We start from the raw sequence: 27,516 nt of genomic DNA on the forward strand, positions 1-27,516 counted from the left end.
CTGTGGCTTTGCACTCCCCAGGATTGAACAGTGGGCATCCCACCCACTGTAGAGACTTGAGAGACTGTGGCTTTGCACTCCCCAGGATGGAACAGTGGGCATGTGGCCCCCTCGTGGATTTGGCGTCGTGCACTGAAGCGGCTGAGGTGCCCCCCTTTCCCTCCCCCTGAGGTGCCTGTTTAGTTGCTGTCTGATGCCCCTGCAGTGTTCTCTCCGTCATAGTCGGGGATCTTGTGTGGGGCTCGCCCATACCATGTGGTCCCAGTGTTCCACTGACTTTCTTAGAGCACTACCTGGACTACTATGCTTGGTATATATTATGTACATGGTGTTTATATATATTTCTGCCTACTTGCTTTTAATATATTACAATGGTTACACTCATTTTCTATTGTCTTTGCATTCTTCTGGGGGGTTTGGGAGGATGTAACTGTGATGTATTGCTATGCATTAGTGTGTGTGTTGTAGTGGGTGAGGGTGGGGGTGTTGCGTGTGTGTCTCCCTGTTTTTTGCCTCCCCCCTCCCCTGTGCCGTAGGTGCAGTAGTCATCGTGGTCTTCGCCGCTGGCGTTCGTGCTCCTGGTAGAGGAGCAGGAAGACTATTGCTGGTAGAATTTGGAGTTCCGGGTCCATGGCGTCCTCGTTCCTCGTGGGGTGTGTAGAGGTGAGCGTTTTCCCTTCGGGATTCCCGTTTCCGCCGTGTTTTTATCCGCGGTGAATCTGCCCCGGAAAAGGTGGCGGATTGGCCTGTCATAATAGTGTGGGCGGGACATTGTCTCCCGCCTGTCTGTTGGCGGTGACCGCTGTGCTGTTGTTTGTACCTCCGTGGCGGTCTGAGTGTTAAAGTGGCTGTCTTTGTTGGTGGTTTCCGCCACGGTCGTAATTGCAAATTTTTTACCTGCCAGCCTGTTGGCGGTCTTACCGCTGCTTTAACACCGACTGCCAGGGTTGTAATGACTACCTATGTGGTGGAAAGGTGTTACATAGGTGTGTGATTGTTCCCATGCAGCAACTCATCCATTTTGACACAAGACAAGTAAACTTGGGAATGTTTCACAATAGTATGCCTTCTCAATAAAGTCACAATAAAGAGAAATATATTTATTTTTGCAACACACTTAGAAAGAGAAAAATGCCTAAAAGGGTTGTTTTGTGCAGGAAGGTGCTCCATCCTGCGCTTAACAATTTTGCCTGCAATGCAGGCACTCTTACACCATGGTGTAAGGGTGCCTTCATTGGCGCTAAGCAGGACATAGTGCCCCAGAGCATGGGGAGGGCAGGAATTTTACATATCTTGAAAAATATGGCGCATTCCTGCCCTCTCCATTTGGCGCAGAGCAGCAAGTTGTCTCGCTGCATTGCGCTGTGTCAAATAATGCATCTGGCCCTAGATCGTCATTGGCGAAGCCCCTGTGAAAAAGATGTATTATTATAAACTTCTTAGCAGGCTGCCCGAGTGAGGCTTTCACAGTGCTTTCTGCCTGCCCTCTTATGTGGTCTGTATTGTTTTCCAGGACACAGGGAACTTACCCCATGTCATATAATGGCAGCTTTACCAGAAATATTTATCTTATGGCCAGCCAATCAGAGCACTATTGTTCATGATGCTACTTCTCAGTCTGAAAACCTGATTAATATGACTGGAGAGAAAGCTCCTTATCCATTTGAATTTTTTTTTTTTTAATTTGGTTTTACAAATATTTTGTGAATGTAGGTTCATAAACCATTCACGAATTAGCAGTCCAGGTATCTTTACCGTTTAACACTTTGAAGCCCGCCAAACACACTGTTGTAGTTCTAAATGTTCAAATAATACAGCAGATTTAATCTAAACTAAGCAAAGGTGTTTCCTTGAGTATAGTTCTAGTGTCATGCCAAGTTTGGTGAAATTCAGTTTAGTGCGTTTTTTCAGTAGTGAAAATTTCACTTTTTGATCGGCCTTTATGACCCAAATCCCACCCCCTGATGGATTTGCATGTTTATTGACATACCAAACCCAAAGCAGGTAAACTTGTTTAGATCAATAATTCATTCCATATGTAGCAAATGCCCCCAAAGTTATAAGAACAATTTAAAAACTGCTTCTCAAGAGACACTCAGACATATTCATAACAGCCCAATTGCTATCACCAACTATGGATTATGCCCAGGCTTTAGCTTGGGAGTTGCCCCTTCATGTGGAGCACATGTAAAACGCCAATGACATTTTACCTCTGTGTGAGAAGGTTGTTCTGACTATCCAGTCCACCCAGATTTTTTTGTTGCTTTTTAATCACCTGGATTTTTTACCTATGACTGTGGAGGAGCCTCATAACCTGTGACTGACTCACAAAAACTCATGGTAAAATGGACAGTGCATGTTTCCCACCAGTGCCCACCTTTAAAGGCAAGGCTGCTATGACTCAGCAAGGATAAGAGGCACCTGGCTGGTTGCACATGGACTTATGTGTACACGTGTGAGGGCTGCATGTGGGAGACTCCTGTTGTGCCCAGTCCAAGAACTGTGCACAGGTACCCTGGCGCAGAAGGGACAATGAAGGTGGGTGGTGACCTGCAATGGGCCTTAAAATGTGGGTGTACACATAAAGGAAAAGTCAGTGTGCTTTACTGTCTTGACTGTAGTGACACTCCATTATACTCCCATGAAAAAGGATGCCCTTGGGTGCAACTCAGGTTCCCTTGGGTCTCAGACTCCAGAGTCACACAAATGTACACTGTATCCTGTATGAAGAGAACACTTCTGTGAAGTTCAAAAGCATATCTGCACATCTTATGGGTCAACCAGGAATGCCATATTTCTCTGACTCAGCTCAGGGTCAGAGCCTAGGCCTTTTGTGCCCCTGCTGGGGTGGGTTAATCACTTTTCTCCCCAGCTTCAGGAACAAAGGCCTCACCCATCAAAGGAAGCAATTAACAGTGCGTATGTCAGCTCTGAAGGAGAAAAGGAATTGGGTGAATTGCTCTGCATCAATCTGCCAGCTGTCATCCTGTGCCAGAAGGAGGGCATGCCCTATGCAACTCAACAAAGGATGGAGTCCAGACCTCTGGAGCCAAACCATGGAGGCGCTTCTTTGAAGATTTGCTGGGGGAAGGCCCTGGCAGTGATATCACTGTGGGGTGGAGTTGAGTCCCCAGAACACATGTGGCAAGTGACTCCTGGGTGATGCCATTTTGTGTGATCCCAGAAGACTGTGCGGGGAGGTTGGGACGGGGTGGAGAAGTGATGTGGCACATCAAGATAGGACAGAGGCATTACCCTGCTAGACAGTCCCTCCCCCACTTAAAAGGTCCTGCACAGAGGCAAGAGCTCTCTCTAGATAGTGCTTTTCGGTGGAACACCGGTACTGGAGGCTGGCGCCCCAGACAATTAGAAGAAAGAGCCTGATGATTGCTCACTGTATAAAGGACTCTGCTTCTGATTAACCCCAGGACCCATTGGAGCAAAGACTGGGCTCTGCGCAAGGAGTAGAGGCCCAGGAGAATGAAAGGTGAAAGGATGTCACAGGAAGCCAGTGAAACCTGTTTTTACAAAGATTGGCAACCTTGAGGCAAGGAGGCCTGAAGAAAAAAGTGCTCTAGGTGGCAAGAGCTCATCACCAGGAGCAAAACAACCCCAAGATCATTAAATCAGCCTAATGGGGGACAAGTTATGGGCATTGGAAGTTTGGTGACCTTTGACCTTGTGCCAAGGAGGTTGCAAAGTGCATGGGGCTCCACTGCCAGCTTTCATCTTGCCTCCGGGGTGGGCCAGAGCCCAGAGGCTGCCCCTAGGAGAAGTAGAATGGTGAGGAAGTGCTATTGCACTTTCCACATGGGATAGATTGTTAAAGGAGGAGCAGTGACGGTGCACTACTCTGCCATACTATGAAGGTACCCAAGTCGCCATGCCTGGACCCTGTACAGACAACAAAAGCAGAGCAAGGCCATTATACCCCTTCACGCTACCACGAAGGGAACCCAGGAACCCATCCCTGGAACCCAAGGAGACCCAAGACCAAGGAAGTACTGACACCCCCCACCCTATCCTGAAAAAGAACAAAGGGGGGCCAGGACCACATCCCTTGGCCCGAGAAATCATTGGACACGGGGAACACTGTTGTGCTCCCCCCATAGAGAAGAGGAGGGGCCCATGACTCCATCCCTGGGCCCTGATATGCCACAGCAGCATTAAAAGACCAGCAGCACAACAGGCATTTACCCTCAAGAGTGGGCAGACCACTGCAAAGAGCCAGATCTTGCTGTTGCACTCGGCTGTGTTGGCCATGAGGGGAGCCAGCTATTGGAGCCGGGATGGGCTTTCTGAGCAGCTCCTCAACAAAGTAAGTCAACACGGGGGAGTGAAAGTGGGATACTCTGAAGAGAAAAAAAACAGGCAATGCCACAAGGATTGAACAAAACAAAAGGAAATCCCCAGCACAAGAGGAGAGAGACTGCTCAACTATACACAAACCAAGCTCAAAGAGCATCCTATAATGCCCTGTGCGGCCTTGCCACATTACTCAGTAAAAATCACTCTTTTTTGCTTCGTAGTGGCCCTAGGAGAGCTGGATCACCACCAAAGGGATACCAATGTGCATGTGGAGCTGAAGGAGCCGTGCAGCATCCCCACCCCCACAAAAAAGGAGTTTTAGGGGGTCATTCCAACCCTGGCGGTCGGTGTTAAAGCGGCGGCCAACCCGCCAACAGGCAGGCAGTAAAAAAAATGGAATTCTGACCCTGGCGGAAACCGCCAACAGAGACCGCCACTTTAACACTCCGACCGCCACGGCGGGACAAACAAACAGCGCGGCGGTGACCGCCAACAGACAGGCGGGAGACAATGTACCACCCACCCTATCACAACCCACCAATCCGCCACCTTTTCTGGGGCGGTAGCCCCGCCGATAAAAACACGGCGGAAACAGACATTACGAACGGAAAACGCTCACCTCTACACACTCCACGAGGAATCTGGACAGCATGGAACCCGAACTACACATCCTACCAGCTATTGTCTTCCTGCTCCTCTACCAGGAGCACGAACGCCGGCGCAGAAGACAACGGTGAGTACTGCACCTACGACACACGGGAGGGGGGAGGCAAAAAGATTACGGGGACACACATACGTGACACACCCACCCTCACCCTCACCCACAACTACATACACATCAATGCAGAGCAACAACTCAGAGTGACACCCCCAAACCCCCCGGAAGAATGCAAAGACAAAAAAGAATGATCATGAAATTTGAAGTATATTGTACGGCTAAGTTAAAAAATATATCAAACATCTATAACTATATATACATATGTAAATTGTCCAGTCCAAATTGGGTATCAGCCATTGTTCGTGGGCCAATGGGCCTAAACACATGGGCAAAGCCCACACAGGATACCCGGCTCCAATGGAGAGAACACAGCAGGGGCATCAGATAGCAAAACTACAGGCACCTCAGGGGGAAGGGAAGGGGGGCACATCAGCCAGATGTGTCCACGACGCCAGATCCACGAGGGGCCTCCATGGCCACTGTTCAATCCTGGGGAGTGCAAAGCCACAGTCTCTCAAGTATCTACAGTGGGTGGATTGCCCACTGTGCCATCCTGGGGAGTGCAAAGCCACAGTCTCACAAGTCTCTACAGTGGGAGGGTTGCCCACTGTGCCATCCTGGGGAGTGCAAAGCCACAGTCTCACAAGTCTCTACAGTGGGTGGATTGCCCACTGTGCCATCCTGGGGAGTGCAAAGCCACAGTCTCACAAGTCTCTACAGTGGGAGGGTTGCCCAATGTGCCATCCTGGGGAGTGCAAAGCCACAGTCTCACAAGTCTCTACAGTGGGTGGGTTGCCCACTGTGCCATCCTGGGGAGTGCAAAGCCACAGTCTCACAGGTCTCTACAGTGGGTGGATTGCCCACTGTGCCATCCTGGGAAGTGCAAAGCCACAGTCTCACAAGTGGATTACTGACTCCACTGGTTCCGGAGGAGGCATGGTGCCCAGAGTGCTTCGTGCAGCCCTGCCGACACAGATGCAGGCCTGCCCCTTCTGCCAATGGGCCAGCGGTGCTTGAGACGGCGGTGCCCAGCGGAGCCGTGCTTGAGATGGCGGTGCCCAGGGGAGCGGTGCTTGAGATGAAGGGCGCAGCGGAGCGGTGCTTGAGATGAAGGGCCCAGCGGAGCGGTGCTTGAGATGAAGGGCCCAGTGGAGCGGTGCTTGAGATGAAGGGCCCAGTGGAGCAGTGCTTGAGATGAAGGGCCCAGCGGAGCGGTGCTTGAGATGAAGGGCCCAGCGGAGTGGTGCTTGAGATGAAGGGCCCAGCGGAGCAGTGCTTGAGATGAAGGGCCCAGCGGAGCGGTGCTTGAGATGAAGGGCCCAGCGGAGCGGAGCTTGAGATGAAGGGCCCAGCGGAGCAGTGCTTGAGATGAAGGGCCCAGCGGAGCAGTGCTGGAGATGAAGGGCCCAGCGGAGCGGTGCAGAGACGGCGGGGCCCAGCGGAGCAGTGCTTGAGTTGAAGGGCCCTGTTCAGCGGTTCTTGAGATGGCGGTGCCCTGTTCAGCGGTTCTTGACTTGAAGGGCCCTGTTCAGCGGTTCTTGACTTGAAGGGCCCTGTTCAGCGGTACTTGACTTGAAGGGCCCTGTTCAGCGGTTCTTGAGATGGCGGTGCCCTGTTCAGCGGTTCTTGAGATGGCGGTGCCCTGTTCAGCGGTTCTTGACTTGAAGGGCCCTGTTCAGCGGTTCTTGAGATGGCGGTGCCCTGTTCAGCGGTTCTTGACTTGAAGGGCCATGTTCAGCGGTTCTTGAGATGGCGGTGCCCTGTTCAGCGGTTCTTGAGATGGCGGTGCCCTGTTCAGCGGTTCTTGACTTGAAGGGCCCTGTTCAGCGGTACTTGACTTGAAGGGCCCTGTTCAGCGGTTCTTGAGATGGCGGTGACCCGTTCAGCGGTTCTTGAGATGGCGGTGCCCTGTTCAGCGGTTCTTGACTTGAAGGGCCCTGTTCAGCGGTACTTGACTTGAAGGGCCCTGTTCAGCGGTTCTTGAGATGGCGGTGCCCTGTTCAGCGGTTCTTGAGATGGCGGTGCCCTGTTCAGCGGTTCTTGACTTGAAGGGCCCTGTTCAGCGGTTCTTGACTTGAAGGGCCCTGTTCAGTGGTTCTTGAGATGGCGGTGCCCTGTTCAGCGGTTCTTGACTTGAAGGGCCATGTTCAGCGGTTCTTGAGATGGCGGTGCCCTGTTCAGCGGTTCTTGAGATGGCGGTGCCCTGTTCAGCGGTTCTTGACTGGAAGGGCCCTGTTCACCGGTTCTTGACTTGAAGGGCCCTGTTCAGCAGTTCTTGACTTGAAGGGCCCTGTTCAGCGGTACTTGACTTGAAGGGCCCTGTTCAGCGGTTCTTGAGATGGCGGTGCCCTGTTCAGCGGTTCTTGACTTGAAGGGCCCTGTTCAGCGGTGCTTGCCTTGGCAGTCCTTGCCATGTTCAGCATTGCTGGAGTTGGCGCTCCTTCATTGCCCAGCTTGGCTGTGGCTGGCGCTCCTTCATTGCCCAGCTGGGCTGTGGCTGGCAGGGCCCTCCTGTGCAGCTGGACTGTGGCTGGCGGGGCCCTCCTGTGCAGCTGGGCTGTGGCTGGCGGGGCCCTCCTGGGCAGCTGGGCTGTGGCTGGCGGGGCCCTCCTGTGCAGCTGGGCTGTGGCTGGCGGGGCCCTCCTGGGCAGCTGGGCTGTGGCTGGCGGGGCCCTCCTGGGCAGCTGGGCTGTGGCTGGCGGGGCCCTCCTGGGCAGCTGGGCTGTGGCTGGCGGGGCCCTCCTGGGCAGCTGGGCTGTGGCTGGACTTGTCAGGCGTGCTGCCCTTGCCACCCTTCCCTGCTCGTCTGTGGCTGTTTCCTCCCTTTGCCGGTGTGCCAGGTGGCACCCCACTCCCAGACGGTGCCAGGGTAGTGCTTTTGGAGCCTGCTGTCTTTGGCCTCTCGCGCCGGGCACTGGCTTTTTTTGCAGGGGGTGGGCTGGCCGTCTCTTTACTCCTAGCCGAAGTAGCTGGGCTTGAAGGTGGTGGACTCCACAATCCTTGGACTATTGTCTTTGTAGGTCCAGGTTTTGTGGTGGCTGAGGTGCTGATTGGAGCCTTATGAGATGGAGGGGGTGGGTCAGTTGATGGGAAGAGGTCAAGGTTGGAAAGGAAAAGCAATTTAGTAAGACAGGGACGGGTAGTTGTAGTGGGTATGGGAGTGGAGGAAGAGGATGTGGTTGTAGGAGAGTGAAGTCTGGTGTCTTTGGGTGCAGGTGCTTGTGCTGGAGGCTGTCGTGACGTGGATGGCTGTTGGGTGGGTGGCTGCCTGCGTTTGTGTGGTTTGGAAGAGGGGTGACAGACACACTGGGAGAGGACACAGGGGATGTGTAAATGGTAGTGGGGGTGGTGACTGCACGTGTGCGGAGTGTTCTGGTGGGTGTGCTGGTGATGGACGTAGTGGCTGAAGATGTTGTGCATGCAAGTGTGAGTGGAGACATCACAGGGAGGGAGGAGGGAGACGAGGAGGAGGTGGACACAGAGGAGGCAGTGGCTGTTGGCATGTCTGCATGTGGATGTTGCTTGTGTGAATGCTTGTGTGATGTGTGGTGCTTATGTCTGGATGAGCTTCCCTTGGGTGTTGAGGTGTGTGCAGGCTGGTCTGTAGGTGTGTCTGGGATAGGCAGAGGTACTGGGGAGTGGGACTGGGTTGAGGAAGTTGGAGGAGGGAGGCAGGAGACAGGGACAATGGCTGCCGTCAGTGCTGAGGCCAGAGTGTTGAACGATCGCTGATGGGCAGCCTGACCCGAATGAATGCCCTCCAGGTATGCATTACTCCGGTGCACCTCCCTTTCTACACCCTGGATGGCATTCAAAAGGGTAGACTGCCCAACAATGAGCGTCCTCAGGAGGTCAATGACCTCCTCACTGAGGGCAGCAGGGGTAACTGGGGCAGGGCCTGAGGTGCCTGGGGCGAAGGAGATGCCCACCTTCCTGGGTGAGCGGGCACGGGGTGAAGGCTGAGGGGCTGCTGGGAGGGCGGAGCTGGTGCGCTGGGTGGCGGCTGTACCTGTTGTTGCGGTGGGAATGGATGTTGCCGCCACCAAAAGGGAGCTCCCTTCCGAGGACGTGTCTGTGTCGCTGGTGTCACCACGTGTCCCCGCTGTGGAGCTCCCCTCGCCCTCCGTCTCACTGGTGAAATCAGAGTCATTTGCATGGCCCTCCATGGCCATGTGAGATGCAGCTCCCTCGTGCTCCAATGCCACTTCTCCTCCGCCTGATGATGCTAATGCACACATGAAAAGGAAGACCACAAAAAAGGGGAGGGGGAGAAAGAAAGACATGTTGAGTGCATGGATTACCGCTACCGTTGGCGGAGAGGACAGACACAGAAGCCCCCTGCACTATGCCGCGCACTTGGGGTACACTACTCAATCCGTGGGACATGGCCTACAAGCCTATGGACGACTACTCCACACATAGGTGACACAGGGCCATGATTAGCTGTACTAGGCAACCTACAGAGGTGGGGGGCGGGGGTACAGGGCCATGCCTAACGGAGGGGCCTAGCCTACAGAAAACGCCCTGGCCTAGGGATACCCACAGCCCTCCTCCCCCACCCAGACACCTCCAATGTGCGCAAAATCAGCAGAATGTGCTTGTACTCACCCCCTTGTGTCTGCTGTGATGTCCTCACGCGCCCATCTAAATCGGGGTAGGCCACCGCCAGGATCCGGGACATCAGGGGGGTCAAAGCACGACTGGCACCCCTCCTACGTTGGGAGGCCATCCCCAGCAGAGCCTCCGCGGTCTTCCTGCTCCCGCGGCGGATGTCCTCTCACCTCTTCCGGCAGTGGGTGCCCCGTCTGTTGTGGACCCCCAGGGTCCGGACATCCTTGGCGATGGCACGCCAAATGTCGATTTTCTGAAGGGCGCTGACCTATGTGACATGTGCAGGGGGAGAAAATGAAACAAACATTACCTTCTGCATGCTCGATGTGAGTGGCCCCCCATCCCCACCCTTGCCATGTGGCACATGCTCTCACCTTTCGTTTGATGCATGCCTCATTCGCTCCCCTCCCCACCATCTTTCATTCACCCCACTCAACCCAGGCATTGGCCACAAACCATGGTCCCAGTGTACTTACCTGTTGGTCTGGAGGACCGTAGAGTAGCGCATTCTGGGGGAGGACCCCATCCACGAGTTTCTCCAATTCTTCAGAAGTGAAGGCAGGGGCCCTTTCCCCAGTCGTAGCAGCCATGGGGGGTGATTATGACCTTGGCGGACGGCGGAGGCCGTCCGCCAAGGTACCGCCGCCAAATGACCGCACCGCGGTCAAAAGACCGCGGCGGCCATTCAGACATTTCCTCTGGGCCGGCGGGCGCTCTCCAAAAGAGCGCCCGCCGGTCCAGAGGAAATGCCCCTGCAACGAGGACGCCGGCTCAGAATTGAGCCGGCGTAGTTGCAGGGGTGCGACGGGTGCAGTTTGCACCCGTCGCGTATTTCAGTGTCTGCATTGCAGACACAGAAATACACAGTGGGGCCCTCTTACGGGGGCCCCTGCAGTGCCCATGCCATTGGCATGGGCACTGCAGGGGCCCCCAGGGGCCCCGCGGCACCCCCTACAGCCATCCTGTTCCTGGCGGGAGACCCGCCAGGAACAGGATGGCGGTAGGGGGTGTCAGAATCCCCATGGCGGCGGAGCGCGCTCCGCCGCCATGGAGGATTTCCCCGAGCAGCGGGAAGTCGGCGGGAGACCGCCGACTTTCCGCTTCTGACCGCGGCTGAACCGCCGCGCTCAGAATGCTTGTGGGAGCACCGCCAGCCTGTTGGCGGTGCTCCAGTGGTCGGTGGCCCTGGCGGCCACCGGCCGCCAGGGTCAGAATGACCCCCATTGTCTCTTCCAGACCTAGGTCACAGCAGCACTTGCAGTATAGGTCCTCTCCTGTGTATGATCAGGTCTCGAGTGATTAAGCAGATAGAAAATGGCGGTCACACCCGCGGCGGTGTGTACCGCGGCGGTGCGAACCGCGACCGCCGGCGCACATCCTCATTGGCTCGTGAAACCCATAGGGTTCAATGTTAACCAATGCGGCTTGGCGCCGTGGTCTTCGACCGCCTACCGCCACGGTGTGCCACGCCAGCGCATTGACCTCACATCCCACTGTCGCACTTCACAGGTCAGGCAGCCGCCATTTCAAGGGCCCCCATATCTTAATTTCTACTGCGTCACACATACCTAGGCCTTGCATCAACACTCATACAAGCCATTCAATGCATTGAGAATCGTGTACTGTGCAAGCTGTGGGAACGTACCTGTGGGTTGATTGACTCTGTGCTCCATGTTGTCCTTCCTAGGCACCGTCCGCTGGGACTTGCGAGGAGATGGAGGAATCTTCCCGTGTACAGACCGCTGGTGGACCTGTCGACAATGGAAGAAAGACATGTCACTATACAGGAACTGTGTGCCCAGCTGGAGCCAGACCTGATGTCACCCATCCGCCAACCCACAGGGATCCCCCCTCTAGTGCAGGTGCTGTCAGTACTCCATTTTTTGGCAAGTGGGTCATTTCAAACTACAGTGGCCATTTCATCAGGGATGTCTCAGCCTATGTTTTCCAAGGTGTTGTCCAGAGTGTTGTCTGCCCTGCTCAAACACATGCAGAGCTACATCGTTTTCCCTGAGGTGGGGGATGTGCCTACAGTGAAGGGTGACTTCTATGCCCTTGGACATATCCCCAACATCATAGGTGCCATTGATGGGACCCATGTGGCTTTGGTACCCCCCAGAGAAAGTGAACAGGTGTACAGGAACAGGAAAAGTTATCATTCCATGAATGTCCAGGTGGTCTGTTTGGCTGACCAGTACATCTCCCATTTAAATGCCAAGTTCCCTGGGTCAGTGCATGACGCGTACATCATGCGAAATAGCAGCATCCCTTACGTGATGGGACTACTTCAGAGACACCGTGTGTGGCTAATTGGTGACTCTGGTTACCCCGACCTGTCCTGGCTACTGACCCCAGTGAGGAATCCCACGACAAGGGCAGAGGAACGGTACAATGAGGACCATGGGCGTACTAGGAGGGTGATCGAGCGGACCTTCGGCCTCCTGAAGGCCAGGTTTAGGTGCCTCCATATGACAGGTGGATCCCTAATGTACTCACCAAAGAAGGTGTGCCATATCATCGTGGCCTGCTGTATGCTTCACAACCTGGCTTTGCGACGCCAGGTGCCTTTCCTGCAGGAGGATGGTCCAGATGGTGGTGTTGTGGCAGCTGTGGAGCCTGCGGAGAGTGAAGAGGAGGAAGACGAAGAGGACGACACAGACAACAGGGACACAGTGATACAGCAGTATTTTCAATGACATACAGGTAAGAATCAACACCGGCATTTTACATTTACTTAAAGTCTCCTGCCTCTCTACTGTCTGAGTTTCCCCCCAGTGTATGTTACCTGAGTTGTGACTTTCCCTTCCAATTTCAGAGATGTGGGCCCCACTCCGTGACCTCTGTTTTGTTTCCCCATGGACTACAGCTGTGTGACAGTGGTATGTTGTCATCACAATGTAACTGGACATTTTGGCACGGTTCTGTGTAATACATTTGTTCAAAAATACAGGCAGACTCCAGATTATTTTTGTGCAATAAGTGTGTTTATTAAAGTGCTCAATTTTGGGTAATGGTTGCAATTCGGTGATGGGTGATGGTGGAGGAATGTCCATGGCAGAGTCCAGATTTTCAGTCTCACAGGTGCTTTGTCCATATCCCTGTGGAAGGTGGAGCAGGGGCAGTTTAAGGTTGGACAGGGTGACAATGTGGGACAGTGGGATGACAATCAGGGGGTATCCTTTCCTGGCGGGGGTCTTGGCATCCTACTCTGTCTTCTTCCTAGATCTCAGGCACCGCTTGCGGGGTGGTTCTCCTTCTGCAGGGAGTGGGGTTCTGGTGGCCTGTTGTTCTTGTGTCGGGGCCTCCTGTCCACTAGCGCCGGCGGAGGTGGTAGCCTGTTCTTGGTCCATGCTAGTGACAGGGGCCCTTTGTGGTGCCACATGGTCCCGCAATGTGCTGACAATCTGATTGAGAGCCACAACGATGGTGCCCATTGCGGAACTGATATTTCTGAGTTCTTCCCTGAACCCCATAAACTGTTCCTCCTGCAGTACCTGGATCTCCTGGAACCTGGCCAGGACCGTCGTCATCGTCTCCTGGGAGCGGTGGTATGCTCCCGTGATGGAGGATAGGGCCTCGTGGAGAGTGGGTTCCCTGGGCCTGTCCCCCCCCTGTCGCACAGTAGCCCTCTCAGTTGCCCTGTTTCCCTGGGCCTCTGTCCCCTGGACTGTGTGCCCACTACCACTGCCCCCAGGTCCCTGTTGTTGTTGGGGTGGTGGGTTAACCTGGGTGCCCTGTAGTGGTGGACACACCGCTGATTGTTGTGTCCTGGAGACAGAGGCATGGGCCCGCTGGGTGGGTGCTGTGCTGGTGTTCCCCAGTGGGGGGTAGGTCTGCTGTGGCCTGTGGCTGTCTGAGGGGAACCGACTGTCCCGAGGTCCCCGATGGGCCGGGCTGGTCATCTGGGACCAGGGAGACAGAGCTGCTGTCATCACTGTGGGCCTCTTCTGGGGGTGGAATGGATATTTCTGGACCCTCCTGGGCGGTGTCGTGGCGTTCGGGTCCTGCAGGGGTATAAGAGTATGGTTATTGCTTCTGTGTGTGCCATAGCGTGCAATGTATCCCATTGCTGGCATTCCCTTGTGGGGGCTGTTGTGACTGTGGTTTGGGGGGGGTGGGTATGTGCAGTGGGCATGCTTAGGTGATGGGTGTCCACGGTTTGTGGTCGCATGCAGGGCTTGGTGTTGGGATGGGTGGGTTGTGATGGTGAGACATTAGCAAGGAGGATGTGTGATGGGGGTGGGGGGATGATTTGGCATGCCGGTGGGTGGGGGGGGATGAAGTAGTTGAGATTAGACTTACCAGAGTCCATTCCTCCGCCTACTCCTGCGAGGCCCTCAGGATGCAGGATCGCCAAGACCTGTTCCTCCCATGTTGTAAATTCTGGGGGTTGAGGTGGGGGTCCGCCGCCAGTCTTCTGCACCACGATTTTGTGTCTGGATACCATGGAACGCACCTTCCCCCATAGGTCGTTCCACCGCTTCCTGATGTCGTCCCGATTTCGTGGATGCTGACCCACAGCGCTGACCCTGTCCACTATTCTTTGCCATAGCTCCATCTTCCTGGCAATGGTGGTGTGCTGCACCTATGCCCCGAAGAGCTGGGGCTCTACCCGAACTATTTCCTCCACGATGACCCTGAGTTCAGCATCTGAAAACCTGGGGTGTCTTTGGGGTGCCATGGGGTGGTGTGGATGAGGTGTGAGGTGGCGTTTGTGGTGATGAGTGTGGTGAGTGTGGTGGTGTGTGGTGTTTTGTGCGTGGAGGTTGTGTGAGTGATGGTGTTATGTGCCTGTGAATGCTCTGTACTAGCTGGTGGTGTCTCTCTCTGGCCTTAGTCAATAAATGGTGGTCGTAGGGGTTTGTGGGTGATGTGGGTGTGTGTTTTATATTGTGTTGGGTGTGTGGGAGTGGTGTTTGTATGTGAATCAGGTGTGTGTGTTTCAAAATGACCAATGTGGCAGTGTTTTGGAGCTGTGTGTGTATTTTGACCGCGGCGGTGTGTACCGCCAATGGAATACCGCGGTTGAAAGACCGCCACGTGGATTCGTGGGTCGTACTGGAATGGGCGTATTTCTGTTGGCGTGACAGTGGAGGTTTGGTCATCGCCAGTTTTTCGCTGGCCGTTGGTGTGGCGGACTTTTGTGGATGTCGGGTTTTTGGCGGTTTGCCTGTTGCGGGTCAGAATGACCGTGGCGGTTTTCCGCGGCGGTGTTATGGCGGTCTTCTGACTGGCGGTAAGCGCCTTTTACCGCTGAGGTCAGAATGACCCCCTTAGTGTCCCCACCATAAGTTGGTTCGGACTCATAGAAGATAACCCCTCAAGGGTTTGGCAGTATTTTGAAAATCTCATCAGCCCTGAGCTTTCATTTTTACCTGGGAGTGATTCCTCCTCTAGAGGGAAAACCTTTTTGGTGGTGTCCTTTAGGAACGATGTTAAAAGTGATTATGCTGCAAACACCCCCTGGGGGTCAGAGTATGGTAATTGCATCTGGTTTTGATTATAAAGGTGATGCCCACCAGAGGCTGACTTGAGATGGCAATATTTCTGTTGAATACCCAAATCAGTCAATCATGCCTGTCACATATTCCTACAAATGCTTCTTTTGTATAATGAGACTGACAGTCACTTGTGATCTAAGTATATATGCTTTTTTGTGTGTATTAAGTGCTCTTATCCCAACCTATACTCAGATATTACATTGAAACACAAGAAACTGTTTTTGAGAAGTGATTTCTTGTGTATATTTGTAAATTGTTGCATAGGTTTGAGTAGTGTGTATGTAGTAAATGTACTTTTTCCTTTGTGGTATTACTATGTACTTGTGAATAGTGATTACTAGCCCATACCACCCCCCTTAAATAGGTCTTGGTCTGTCCTGCTTCGCTACCTTGCGGAAGTCAAGCCCTACAATAGGGTGTTCAGTTCACAATGGAGGACAAATGTGGACCCAATACTTGTGCAGGCCACACAATTAATGGCCCATTTTCTAACAATCTGCCTCCCGCAATACATATTAAGCTAGCAGAATTTTGAGGATATGGTTAGCACAATGCCATACCTGCAGTCAGAAGAGCAACAAGCCTTTTAATATTTATATAGCAAAATATTTTAGGATGGGGTTAGGTAGTGTTAGCCGCATCAAGCTGAACAAGTAAAAAGAGATTTTAACATTCCAAGCATATCATTACAGCTTTGCATTTTGTACAATATAAGCCAAGACAGCCCGGAATAGGTAAAACACCTTTCAACACTGTTCTGCTCTCAGCAGAGTGCACCTGAAAAATATTGCTTTGTTCATAGACAAGGTGGCACCCAGGAAATATCAAAGCCAAATGCTTACAAGCAAAGAGTTCCACATGTGCTATGAAACACACCATCTAGTAATACTGGGTCCATAAACGTAGACGTTTGGTGTAAACTTAAACCAACCATCTGGGTTTGCGACTTTTGGACTTCACAAAGGTCCTTTATGAGTATTATCTTTAGGTCCGCACTAGGGGCTGATCCTTTTACGAGTAATATCTTTAGGTCTGCAGTAGGGGGTGGAGATCCACCCAAGTGTGGACTTACAGATCGTACTCGTAAAGTGCCCTTTGTGACTTTCCAAAGTTGTAAAACAAAACTTTTGGTGTAAGTTAGACCAAACATCTAAGTTTACCTTTATGAATTGGTCCCAGTATCTTTATGTGGAGAGATGTTCTTTTCCATGGAGTATTTCTACTACACCTATGACTCTCTACAGCTGCCTGCCTCCAAAGTCTGTTTTTCAAAAAAAAATTGTACGTGCAAGATTAGTACAATGTTATCCCTGTTAAGTTAGAAAAGTGAGAAGGCCTTTCTATTATTGTTGCAGCAAAGTCTTTAAGCTTAGGATTAGGTGGTTGTATCCATGACAACCTGAACAATATTTTTTTTACAATTAAAGTACAGTATTATAGATTATGATTTGGTGAAACAACATCCAGAAAAACGTGAAATAGGTAACCCGACCTTTTAACTCGTGTTTGCTCTGATTAGAGCTTGCAAGAGAAGAGTAGTGCTGTCTAGATGCTTGAAGTGCATGGCAGTCAGGTTGGGTCATATAGAGTTTACATCTGCAGAATATATTGCATCAGTATGTAAAAGCTTAAACATGCTCAACACATCTCAGCACATGTACTTGCTGATGGAGCTTCTTTGGGGGAAGTCTGGAATTAATGAAAGTAACATTTTAATGTCAGAAGTTATTTGGATGTTTGACCCTCTGACGTAGGTTGGCTATTCCCCTAGTTCTCCCCCAACCCCTCCTCTTACTTCATCTTTTTAGCCCCCCCACCTCTCAATTTCATTTCGTCAGTTGCACCTCGAATACAGAAGTTCCTTCTTGCCAGATCGCACAACCGATGGCATCCCACGAGTGGCTACTCCCCATATGAATACAATCCACCCATTATTTAAGACAATCATACTTTTGGAAACTGCTTTTACACCCGAACTAAGGGCCAGATGTAGCATTTTCCGATTCACAAAATCGGATTCAGAACGGTGTCTCAGATTTATTAATTAGGTGTGTCGCATTTTGTGACCCCATAGCGAGTCCCTGCACTCACAGGGATGGTGGCCTGCTGAAGACAGCAGACCTCCATGTCTGTGACTGCTTTTTAAATAAAGCAGTTTTTTAATTTATTTTGCAGCCCGTTTTCCTTAAAGGAAAACGAGTTGCAAGATAAAAAAAATAATGAAACCATTTGGTTTCGGTTTTTCAGAGTAGGCAGTGGTCCACTGGACCACTGCCTGCTCTGAAAAACCCTTTTTGGCAACATTCACAAGGGGAAGGTGTCCCATGGGGACCCTTTTGCGAATGGGTTACCACCAGTGTGACACTGGTGGTAACTGCAAATTGCTTTGCGACCGCATTCGCGGTCACAAAGCAATTTCGCATAGCGATGCGAGTCGCAAATAGTCCCCTTCCTATTTGTGAGTCGCATTCACAATTTGCGAGTCGGTACCGCCTCGCAACTTGTGAATGAGCATCGCAAACAGCATTTTGCATGGCGCAAACTGCGATTTGCGCAGTTTGCACCATGCAAACTGCTTGCTACATCTGGCCCTAAGCCTCGCAAGTTTGATTGTATTTCTAATGTTGACCCAGAAAGCTGCCGACTAATGGTATACACTCTACCCTGCTGAGCACACTGATCACTAACTCTCTATTTGATTACCTTTCTTTTTGTTATATTCAACGAAATTGAACAAAAAAAGACATTATTTGGATGTTTGTGATAATGTAAATTTCATAGACATTTTCTGATCTCCCGTGTGTTGTTTATTCAGGGTTAGCCGTTTCATATTTTTGTTGTTAATGGGACACAAACTTTGCTTTTATGTCCTTTATTTAGAAATATGTTATGAATTTGTTTTGTTATTAACTGAACATGCTGTTAATAAAACTAAACATCAATATTTTTACATAGTTTTGAAAAGAGTTTCTTGGTAATGTCGTCTCAGATTTTCGCTGTCGAGAGTAGTTGTGTGAAAGACTTATATAGGTTTTGCCTTTTAAGTCCTTACAATCATTCTCAATTTCACTAAGGGTTGCACGGGAACTTATATAGCACTGCACAACTATGTACTGGGAAGCATGTTTTTATAATGGTAAGTAAATTGATGCAATGCTTGGTGTCACTCAACAGCGCTTGAGCACCCACATACAATTTAGTATATTACCCCCACCATTTGATGAAGGAAAATTATGCTTTGAATGACCATTTTAGTACTACATTTATAAATCACTCCTGTTATATGACGAGTGTTATATACAGAGCTGTTTATCAATGCATATAAATATATCATGGATTTACAGAAGCAAAGTTTAATCTCTAATTTGCTTTGATAAATGACCAAAGCAGGCAAATTAGTAATAAGAATATTTTGCCCATACAGCAGAGTACACAAAGAGGTACACAAGCGGAATCCAAAACAGGGCAACAAATGGCACAGAGCAGTGTTTGTGTTCCCTAAAGTGACAAATGAGAAATTGACATGCTGGAAAAAGTCAAGTGATGTCTACTGCAGAGGGTGAAGGCTTTGTATCCATCTCACGTCTATGGGTGGTACTGGAGAAAGAACAGTAGGGATGTAATCTAACGCACTGGAAGATAAACCAGGTGATTGATGAATAAGTTGATGGATGGTGGGACTGTAGTTGAGAAGGCCAACAATGATAGTGCAGGGAAACAGGAAAAGAGATCCAAAGTTGAGGAGGGCAAAATTATTGAAGATGGCAATGGAGGAGCGGCAGAAGATATAGAAGCAATGCCAACAAAAGGGTCAACAGAGAGAAGCTGTGACTATTAGTAGCTGCAATGACAACCAGTAATGACACTGCTGGAGAAGTGATTGAATGACCTCCCAAGGTTCAACAGGGAGCGCTAGAGGATGTTCCAGTAAAACTTTGTGCACAGCATCCCGAAAACAAAGATGCCACTGCAATATAGGTTGAGTCACTGGTGCCAACAGCCTTTATAATCTTAGAGTCGACTATTCAGGGACAGTACAAGGATATCTACCCGGGTAGATTGATATAACACATTACTGTTTGAAGAAAAAATATCAACCCAATCACACGTAGGGTTGAAAATAGAAATCAGACCAGTGAAATGAGGTAAAGTGAGAGAGCCCAATAAATATGGGATAGCACCAAGATAAGCCTTCTATAATAAGAACCACACATAGCTAGTTTTCATAAAGGTGGCAGCTATATATGTGGCATTTGGAGCACTATACCAAGCACTTAACAGATCACCACAATGGGTATAATATGAAGGGGAGGAAATGTGAACTAGCAGCTAGAGCTGCAGACATGGTAACTGGGTAATAAGATCTGGATCCTTTCATTGGCGCAACATTCTGTGATTCTGGGCAACTCACTTAGGGGCATATTTAAGAGCCCCTAGCACCACCTTAGCATTGCCATTGGTTCACGCTAAGGCGGCAAGAAAGTGGCATTTTCCCCATGCCATATTTACAAAGTGGCTCAATGCATGCATTGCAATACTCTGTAAACCCTTGTGCCACGTTATGCCTGCGCCAGGCACAATGTATGCAATGGCGGCATCCCCCATTGGTGGGGGGTGCAAAAAATGTTGCAAGGAAATCTAAAAGATTTCCTTGAGCAAGTTTTTTTTCACTTTTAATGCCTGCTCAGAGCAGGCATTAAAAGGGGGCATTCCATTAATTATAATGGGCCCCTCTGTACTCTGCAGGAGTAGCACCAAAAGTTTGGTGCTACTCCTGCAGAGCAAATCAATAGTGCTAAATAAATGGCGCTATTGCCCCTTACTCTGCGCCATGGTGTGTCGTATGTTAAATGTGGCACACACATGGTGGCGATAGGGAGCACTAAGGAGCAAGAGGAAGGTGCAGTGCCACTTTCCTTAACTTTGTCCCAGAAACTTTAAATGCCGAAAAACAAAAAAACCTGTGACTTCTGCTTCTTACATTAAATATCTGCTTCTTGTGTAAAACACTCTAATGCCTTTGGGCCAAGCTCACGCTATGTATAATTGCAAAAAGAAAAACAAATGAAATGTCCAGAAAATTGCTATCTCTGTGGAGGAGTGCACTTTTTTACTGATGAATACATCGGGCTATTGAAATTAAAGAGACATCTTCAAGATGCTTCTGTGTTAGAATAGCTACAATTTTGCTTTCTATAGCAAGGTACAATGGTGAAAGTGAGATGTTGGCCAAAATAAAATATCTGAAACCATAATGGGAGATGGACAGAATATTTCAGTGCATGATTTTATGATAAGCTCATAGCAAGAGGAACTATTTAAAAAAATGTAGGTTCCATTTTCCAAATGTATGAACCTGTCCTATAAAGGAGATAGGTGAAAGCAACCAGCAGGTCAAACCAGGCCTGGAAAAATCAAAAGGAATGTGTACTGGGATTGAACCTCATGAAAGACATGAAAAAGTTTGAGCATGAAGATGTGCTACTATGGACATTAAGTCTCACTTGGCACATAGTGGAATTGAAAAGGAAGGTGCAACATAAGGAGGAATAGATGCCATGAATGGTCCTATGTCATCCCAATAAGGAATCCTTGGACACCCATAACACTAATAATGTCATATGATCACTTTGTGTGCACATCACATTTGCTGCAGCGCCGTTTGGTTACCTCCTCCTGTACTTTATGTCTGGGGGTTGCAAGATGACTGTGGTCACTTTCATCATGCTACCTTATGGTGGAAAAGGAGTGTGAGAGGGCAATGTGCTTCCCTTTTAGGTGTCGGTTGACTGCAAGTGTGAGTCTGATCCAGGAGATCTCATGTGGCACAGTTTGCCTGAACTCTCACAATAAATCATGGTGTCATTATCATTTTAGCCATTTTGATGGGCCAAACAGTAAAACTGGGACACATCCATTCTGTGCCACTTAGTATTTTGTGGAGTAGCGAGTGCCAGGAATAACTAGAGAGGTTCCTTTGAACCCAGGGACATATCAGGCAGCTGGGTACAGATTTTTAGAACCTTTCCACAATGGTAGGCTGTTTTGTTTTCTATTTGGAGGTACATAAGATGGTCAATTGATAAATATGGGAGACAACGTTGAGAGACGTTGCTAGATTTTGGAATCAAGGCACAAGATGGACCTGGGCCTACAAAATAAGAGGAACCTAGTAAAGCTGGTTATAAAATTAAGGTTGTGATGGTAACAGCTCTGGTTGAATCATGTGGCATAAAAGGGAACTTAAGATTCATCTGCATTCTGATATGGAGAGCTCCAAGGACAGAGTTCATTGCAAACATTTGATGCAAAAGTGAATAAAAACTACAATTGCCTTAAAAATAGTAAGGCGGTCATTGTGACATTGGCAGTGACTGTTAAAGTGGTGGTAATACCACCAACAGGCTGGCGGTAATTAATGCCAAACTATGACTATGGAGGTGAGAACTCCCATAGACAGCCAATGTACCACACCATCCGCCAGGGCGTTAGCACCACACACCATGGCGGTAGCCATCAACAGCCAGGCGGATGACAAGGTACTGCCCACCATATTATGACACAGCACACCGCCATGATTTCCGGGGCGTTACCAACACCATAAAAAGCCTGGTGGAAACACATCACAGAAGCCCAAAGACTCACCAACAGAGACACAGAGAAGCTCAACGCCACCATGGAACCGGAACTTCAAGTCTTCCCGATGCTTTCTACGCGATGCTCCAACTGAAACCCCAATGCTGACAAAGACGACAACGGTGAGTACAGCTAGCTAGCACACAATGGAGGGAGGGAGGAAAGGAGAGTGACACACACACCCGCAACAGACACCATTCACACGCACACACACACCACACACACACAACCAGGTGCAGACGTAAACCAAGGGCACACAACACGGCATAATAATACAAGGACTAGAGGTCAGCAGTACTGAAAATGTAATTGCAAGGTAAAAGCCACCATATAAACCAATTTTAAGAACAAATATACATAAACAATTGTCCAGAAAGGGCCAATGCCCAGTCCAAAATCCATAAGGCCCACATGGCAACAGGGCACAGTCCAAGCCCCAACTTGATCCTGACTAATCATGCACAAAACTGTGCCGGGGCAACATCACGGAAGTGGACAGGCAACCTCAGTGGGAAGGTTTAGGGGGGAATGGGGAGGACCCCAGCTGAAGTCGGGAACTTGCCCACTGGATCAGGAGGGGGCTCCATGCCTTTCCCAATGCTGGTGAGTGCAAGGTCATAGTCTCAGAGGTGGGGAACTTACCCACTGCGCCTGGAGGGGGTTCCATGCCCATTTCCCAATGCTGGGGAGTGCAAGGTCACATTCTCTGAGGTGGAGAACTTGCCCAATGATCCTGGAGGGGGCTCCTTGTACAGCAGTCCCTGGAGGGTGGCCTACATGCCCTCAGCTGGAGGTGAGGGCTGCATTGTCTCTGCTGGGGGAGGTTTCTCCTGGGCAGCCTCTGCTGGAGGTAAGGGCAGCATTGTCTCATTGTCTCTGCTGGGGGAGGTGTCTCCTAGGCAGCCTCTGCTGGAGGTGAGGGCTGCTGTGTCTCAGCTGGAGGTGAAGGCTGCATTGTCTCTGCTGGGGGAGGTGTCACCTGGGCACCCTCTGCTGGAGGTGAGGGCTGCTGTGTCCCAGCTGGAGATGAGGGCTTCTTGCCTGTCATTGGTGGTTGAGTGGGAACCCTTTCTTGAATTGGCAGTTGAGTAGAAACCTTTTCTTGCATTGGTGGTTGAGTGGGAACCTTTTCTTGCATTGGTGGTTGAGTGGGGACCTTATCCCTCCTGGCTGGTGGAGTGGGATCCTTCCCTTTCCTGGCTGGTGTAGTGGGATCCTTCCCTTTCCTGGCTGGTGGAGTGGGATTCTCCCCTTTCCTGGCTGGTGGAGGGGGATCCTTCAGTTTCCTGGATTGTGGAGTATGATCCTTCACTGTCTTGCCTCCACGACTAGGAGGTGCCTCCCCTGTTCTCGTGGCAGGACGGGGGGAGGGGGAGGGAAGAGATCAAGACATGCAAGGAAAAGTTTCTTAGGGGCATTGGGGTGGGATGTGGGAGGAGTTATGGGAGTGGAGGTTGAGGGAGTGGTTGTTGGAGGAATACGTCTGCTGGACTTGGGTGCAGGTGCATGGGCAGTGTGCTGATGTGAGGTGGATGGCTGTTGGGTGTCTGAGTGCCTGCATTTGTGTCTTTTAGGAGGGGGGACAGACAGGATGGGAGAGGACACAGGGGACGCGTGGATGGATGTTGTGGAGGTGTCCGCTAGTGAGGTGTGTGTGCTGCTTGGTGTGGTGATGCTGGTGGTGGCTGTTGAAGCAGTGCATGCAGGTGTGAGTGTGGATGTGACTGTGAGGGAGGTTGAGGAGGAGGAGGAGAAAGTGGAGGCAGTGGAGGCAGTGGATGTGGATGTGTGTGCACCTGTCTGTTGTTTGTGTGAGTCCTTGTGGACTTAAGTATGGTGCCGGTGTTTGATTGTGCCACTCTTGTGTGATGTCTTGTGTGCATGCTCATCTGTATGTGTCCATTGGATGGGTTGGGGTTGAGGATACTGGGACTGGGAAGTAGTAGTTGGAGGGGGATGGGAGAAACAGGGCCAATGGCTGCCATCAGAGAGGAGGCCAGAGCCTGAATCGATCTCTGTTGGGCCACCAATCCACCGTGGACACCCTCCAGGAATGCATTGCATTGCTGCATCTGGCATGTCAGCCCCTGGATGGCATTCACAATGGTTGACTGCCCTACAGAGATGGATCTTAGGAGGGCAATAGCCTCTTCACTCAGGGCAGCAGGGCTCACTGAGGCAGGGCATGAGGTGCCTGGGGTGAAGGAGATGCCCACCCTCCTGGGTGTGCGGATACGGGCAACTCCATGCGGGGCTACTGGGAGGGCGGTGCTGGTACAGGGGCTAGCGGCTGCACCTGCAGCTGGGGTGGTCACAGAGGTGTCTGCCATCACCAGGAAACTTTCATCGGAGGAGGTCTCTGAGTCAGTGTTGTTACCTCCTGTCTCCGCAGTGGTGCTGCCATCGCCCTCCGTCCCACTGGTTCCCTCGGCGTAGGTGGACTCTGCCTCCTGGGTCCTGTAGTATGCAGCTCCCTCTGTTGCCGGTGCCCCTGCCCCTCCGCCAGATGATGCTAATGCACACATGAACAGGATGACAGAAGGAGAAAGGGGGGGGAGGGAGAGAAAGGGAGCACTGGGTCAATGACAGCACCAACACCACAGTTGGCATACACAGTACCGTCACATACAGGGATCAGGAATGAGCCCTGACTGACATGGAATGCAACCAAGCTAGGTTACCTGCATTTGCTATACACCCATTACCCTTTAGCTGGATCACGCTGCAAACTCTGACCTGGCATTAAGGGGCACCAACTAACTCACACCCACCACCCTGATAGCATACCACCTACCAATTATTGTAGTAACGCCCACTGTAATCACCCCCTTGTGGCTGCTGTGATGCCCTCAAGTGCCCATCCAGCTCTGGGTAGGCCACTGCCAGTATGCGGGCCATCAGGGGGGTCAGGTTCTGATGGGTACCCCTTCCTAGTTGGGCCTCTGTGGTTTTCCGTGCCCAGCATCTCAGGTCCTCCCACTGTTTCCTGAAGTGGGTGCTCTGCCTGCTGTAGACCCACAGGGTTCTCACGTTCTTGGCAATGGCATGCCACAGTCCCTTCTTTTGATGGGCCCTGCCCTGCAGAGGTAATACAGACAGGAGAACATCATTACACATTCCATCCAGCAAGTCACACAAATGGCCCACAAAACCCATTTCCAACTCCCGGCGCCCACCATGTACATCACCAACAGACATCCCCCCTAATGACACGATGCCTGCACACACATTTCCATGCAACCTTTCCACATGCACAGTGCCCAAGGTGTACTCACCTGTTGGTCTGGAGGCCCATACAGCTGTCCATACTTGGGGACCCCATCCACCAAGCGCTCCAACTCCTCCGAAGTGAAGGTACAGGCCCTTTCCCCGGTCACACAGGCCTTGGTAGGTTCTAGACACAGGTCACAGCAGCATACACATTGTAGGTATTCTCATGTGGAGAGTCAGGAATCAAGTGAGGTTATAGACAGAAAATGGTGATCACTTCCATGGCAGTGTACACCATTACCACCTACGCTGAGCCCCATTGGCCACTATATTCCATAGAGCCCCAGGTTAGCCAATGAGGAATTGCACAGCAGTGCAAGACTGCCTTCCACCACGAAGGCCAACGTCGGCAGGGTTACCTCACTTCCACCTTCCCCTAGATACAGGACAGGCAGTCACCATTTCATGGCGGTGGACCACATACAGATCTTCCATAAATGCATCATTGCCAAAAATTGCACATACATTGCCATTCCCATCTGTCCCATCCCATTAATGCTGTATGCATACTGAGGCGGTGGCTCCATTGTTCAAATTGTGACGGCCTACTCACCCTTTTGTCCCTTAGATACCTACCACTGCGGATGAATAGGAGAAGGAGACAAACCCTGTGGACAGAACTCTTGAGAACTTGGCTACACTAGAGAACAGGCACATTGTACTCACCTACAGACTGGACAGGACCACGATCACAGAGCTGTGTGCCTAATTGGAGCTTGACCTGATATCAGCTATCCGTCATCCCACTAGGATCCTCCCTCTTGTGCAAGTTCTATCAGTTCTCCATTTCCTGGCAACTGGTTCATTCCAAGTGACAGTGGACTTGGCAGCAGGAATGTCACAGCCAATGTTCTCAATCGTGCTGGCAAGGGTATTGTCTGCCTTGGTGACACACATGTGCAGCTACATTTCTTTCCCCCAGGTGGAAGATTTGGAGACTGTGAAGGCCGGATTCTATGCAATACCCAATACTGTTGGGGCGATTGACGGCACACATATTGCAAGCCAGAATGAACAGATGTTCTGGAATTGGAATAGTTTCCAATCAGTGAATGTGTAAATGGTGTACATCTCCCACGTCACTGACAAGTATCGTGGGTTGGTGCATGACGCCTTACTTTGAATAGAAGCATCCCAAATGTGATGGCCCAACTACAGAGGCACAGGGTGTTTCTAATAAGTAAGCCAGAGTCCTCATCCACTGTATGTCAGTGTATGCCTTCAAGTGTTATCCCCATAGGATTCTGTAATGCTAAATTTTATCCCTCACTATTTGCAGGTGACTCTGGCTACCCAAACCTATTGTGGCTCCTGACCCATGTGAGTAATACCAGGGTAGGAGCTGAGAACCGTTATAATGATGTACATGGGTGAACCAGGAGAATAATTGAGAGGACCTTTGGCCTCCTGAATGCCAGGTCCAGATACCTGCATCTGACAGGTGGATCCCTGTGCTACTCCCCCGTGAAGGTCTGCCAGATAGTAGTGGCATGCCTCATGGTGCACAACCTGGCCCTCAGACGGCATGTGTCTTTTCTGCAGGAGGAGGGGACTGGGGATGCCCCTGTGGCAGCAGTGGACCCTGAGGACAGTGAGGATGAGGAGGCAGAGGATATGGACAATAGAACATCAGTTATAAGTCAATACTTCCAGTGACACACAGGTGAGAAGTGCAACTGACCATTACTCTGACGATTGATGTTTTCTGTGCGGCTGTAGCATGAAGGCATTCATTTCCTTTGCATCTCAACTTACTATCACCTCTGGCTTGTCCTTTGACAGATGTTGGTGATATGACAACAGTGTCCTGATGTGTTTACTGCAGACAGCTACAGGTCATTATTTGTATGCTATCACAGCGTTCAGATTATTTGTACTAGATGTTACTGTTCCCATAAATGCACATCTTCAACACATAAAACAGTGTCACTCAAATTGTGTTCAAGGGTGTTTATTGTAGTGCAAATATTTGCTCGTAAAGTACAATGAAATGGGCTGATGGTAGAGGAAAGTCCAGGGTATTGTTCGAGTCTGTTTGTAGCACAGGTCCATTGTCCAAGGGGCCATGGGAAGGGGGGCCAAGGCAGTTCAAAATGGACAAGATGACACGGTGGGACACAAGGGGGACAATCAGGAGAGTCTCATTTCCTGGTGGTGGTCTTGGTCTTGGCAAGTGTCTCTGGCTTCTGTCTGGGTCACAGGGAACGTTTGCGGGTGGTTCATCTTCTGCAGGGGGAGGGGTGCTGGTGGCCCGAGGGTCCTGTGGCGAGGCCTCTTGTCCACTAGCTACAGTGAAAGTGGGGATCTGGTCAATAGACTGGCTAGTGGTAGGGGCCCGCTGCTGTGCTGACCAATCCCTCATGATGTTGTCCATGTCTGCCAGCACCCCTGCTATGGAGATCATGGTGGTGTTGAGAGACTCCTAGTCCTCCCTTATCTCCTGATGGTATTCCTCCTGCAGCCGCTTGTTCT

The sequence above is a fragment of the Pleurodeles waltl genome, chromosome 9 (assembly GCF_031143425.1).
Source record: "Pleurodeles waltl isolate 20211129_DDA chromosome 9, aPleWal1.hap1.20221129, whole genome shotgun sequence".
NCBI lineage: Eukaryota > Metazoa > Chordata > Amphibia > Caudata > Salamandridae > Pleurodeles > Pleurodeles waltl.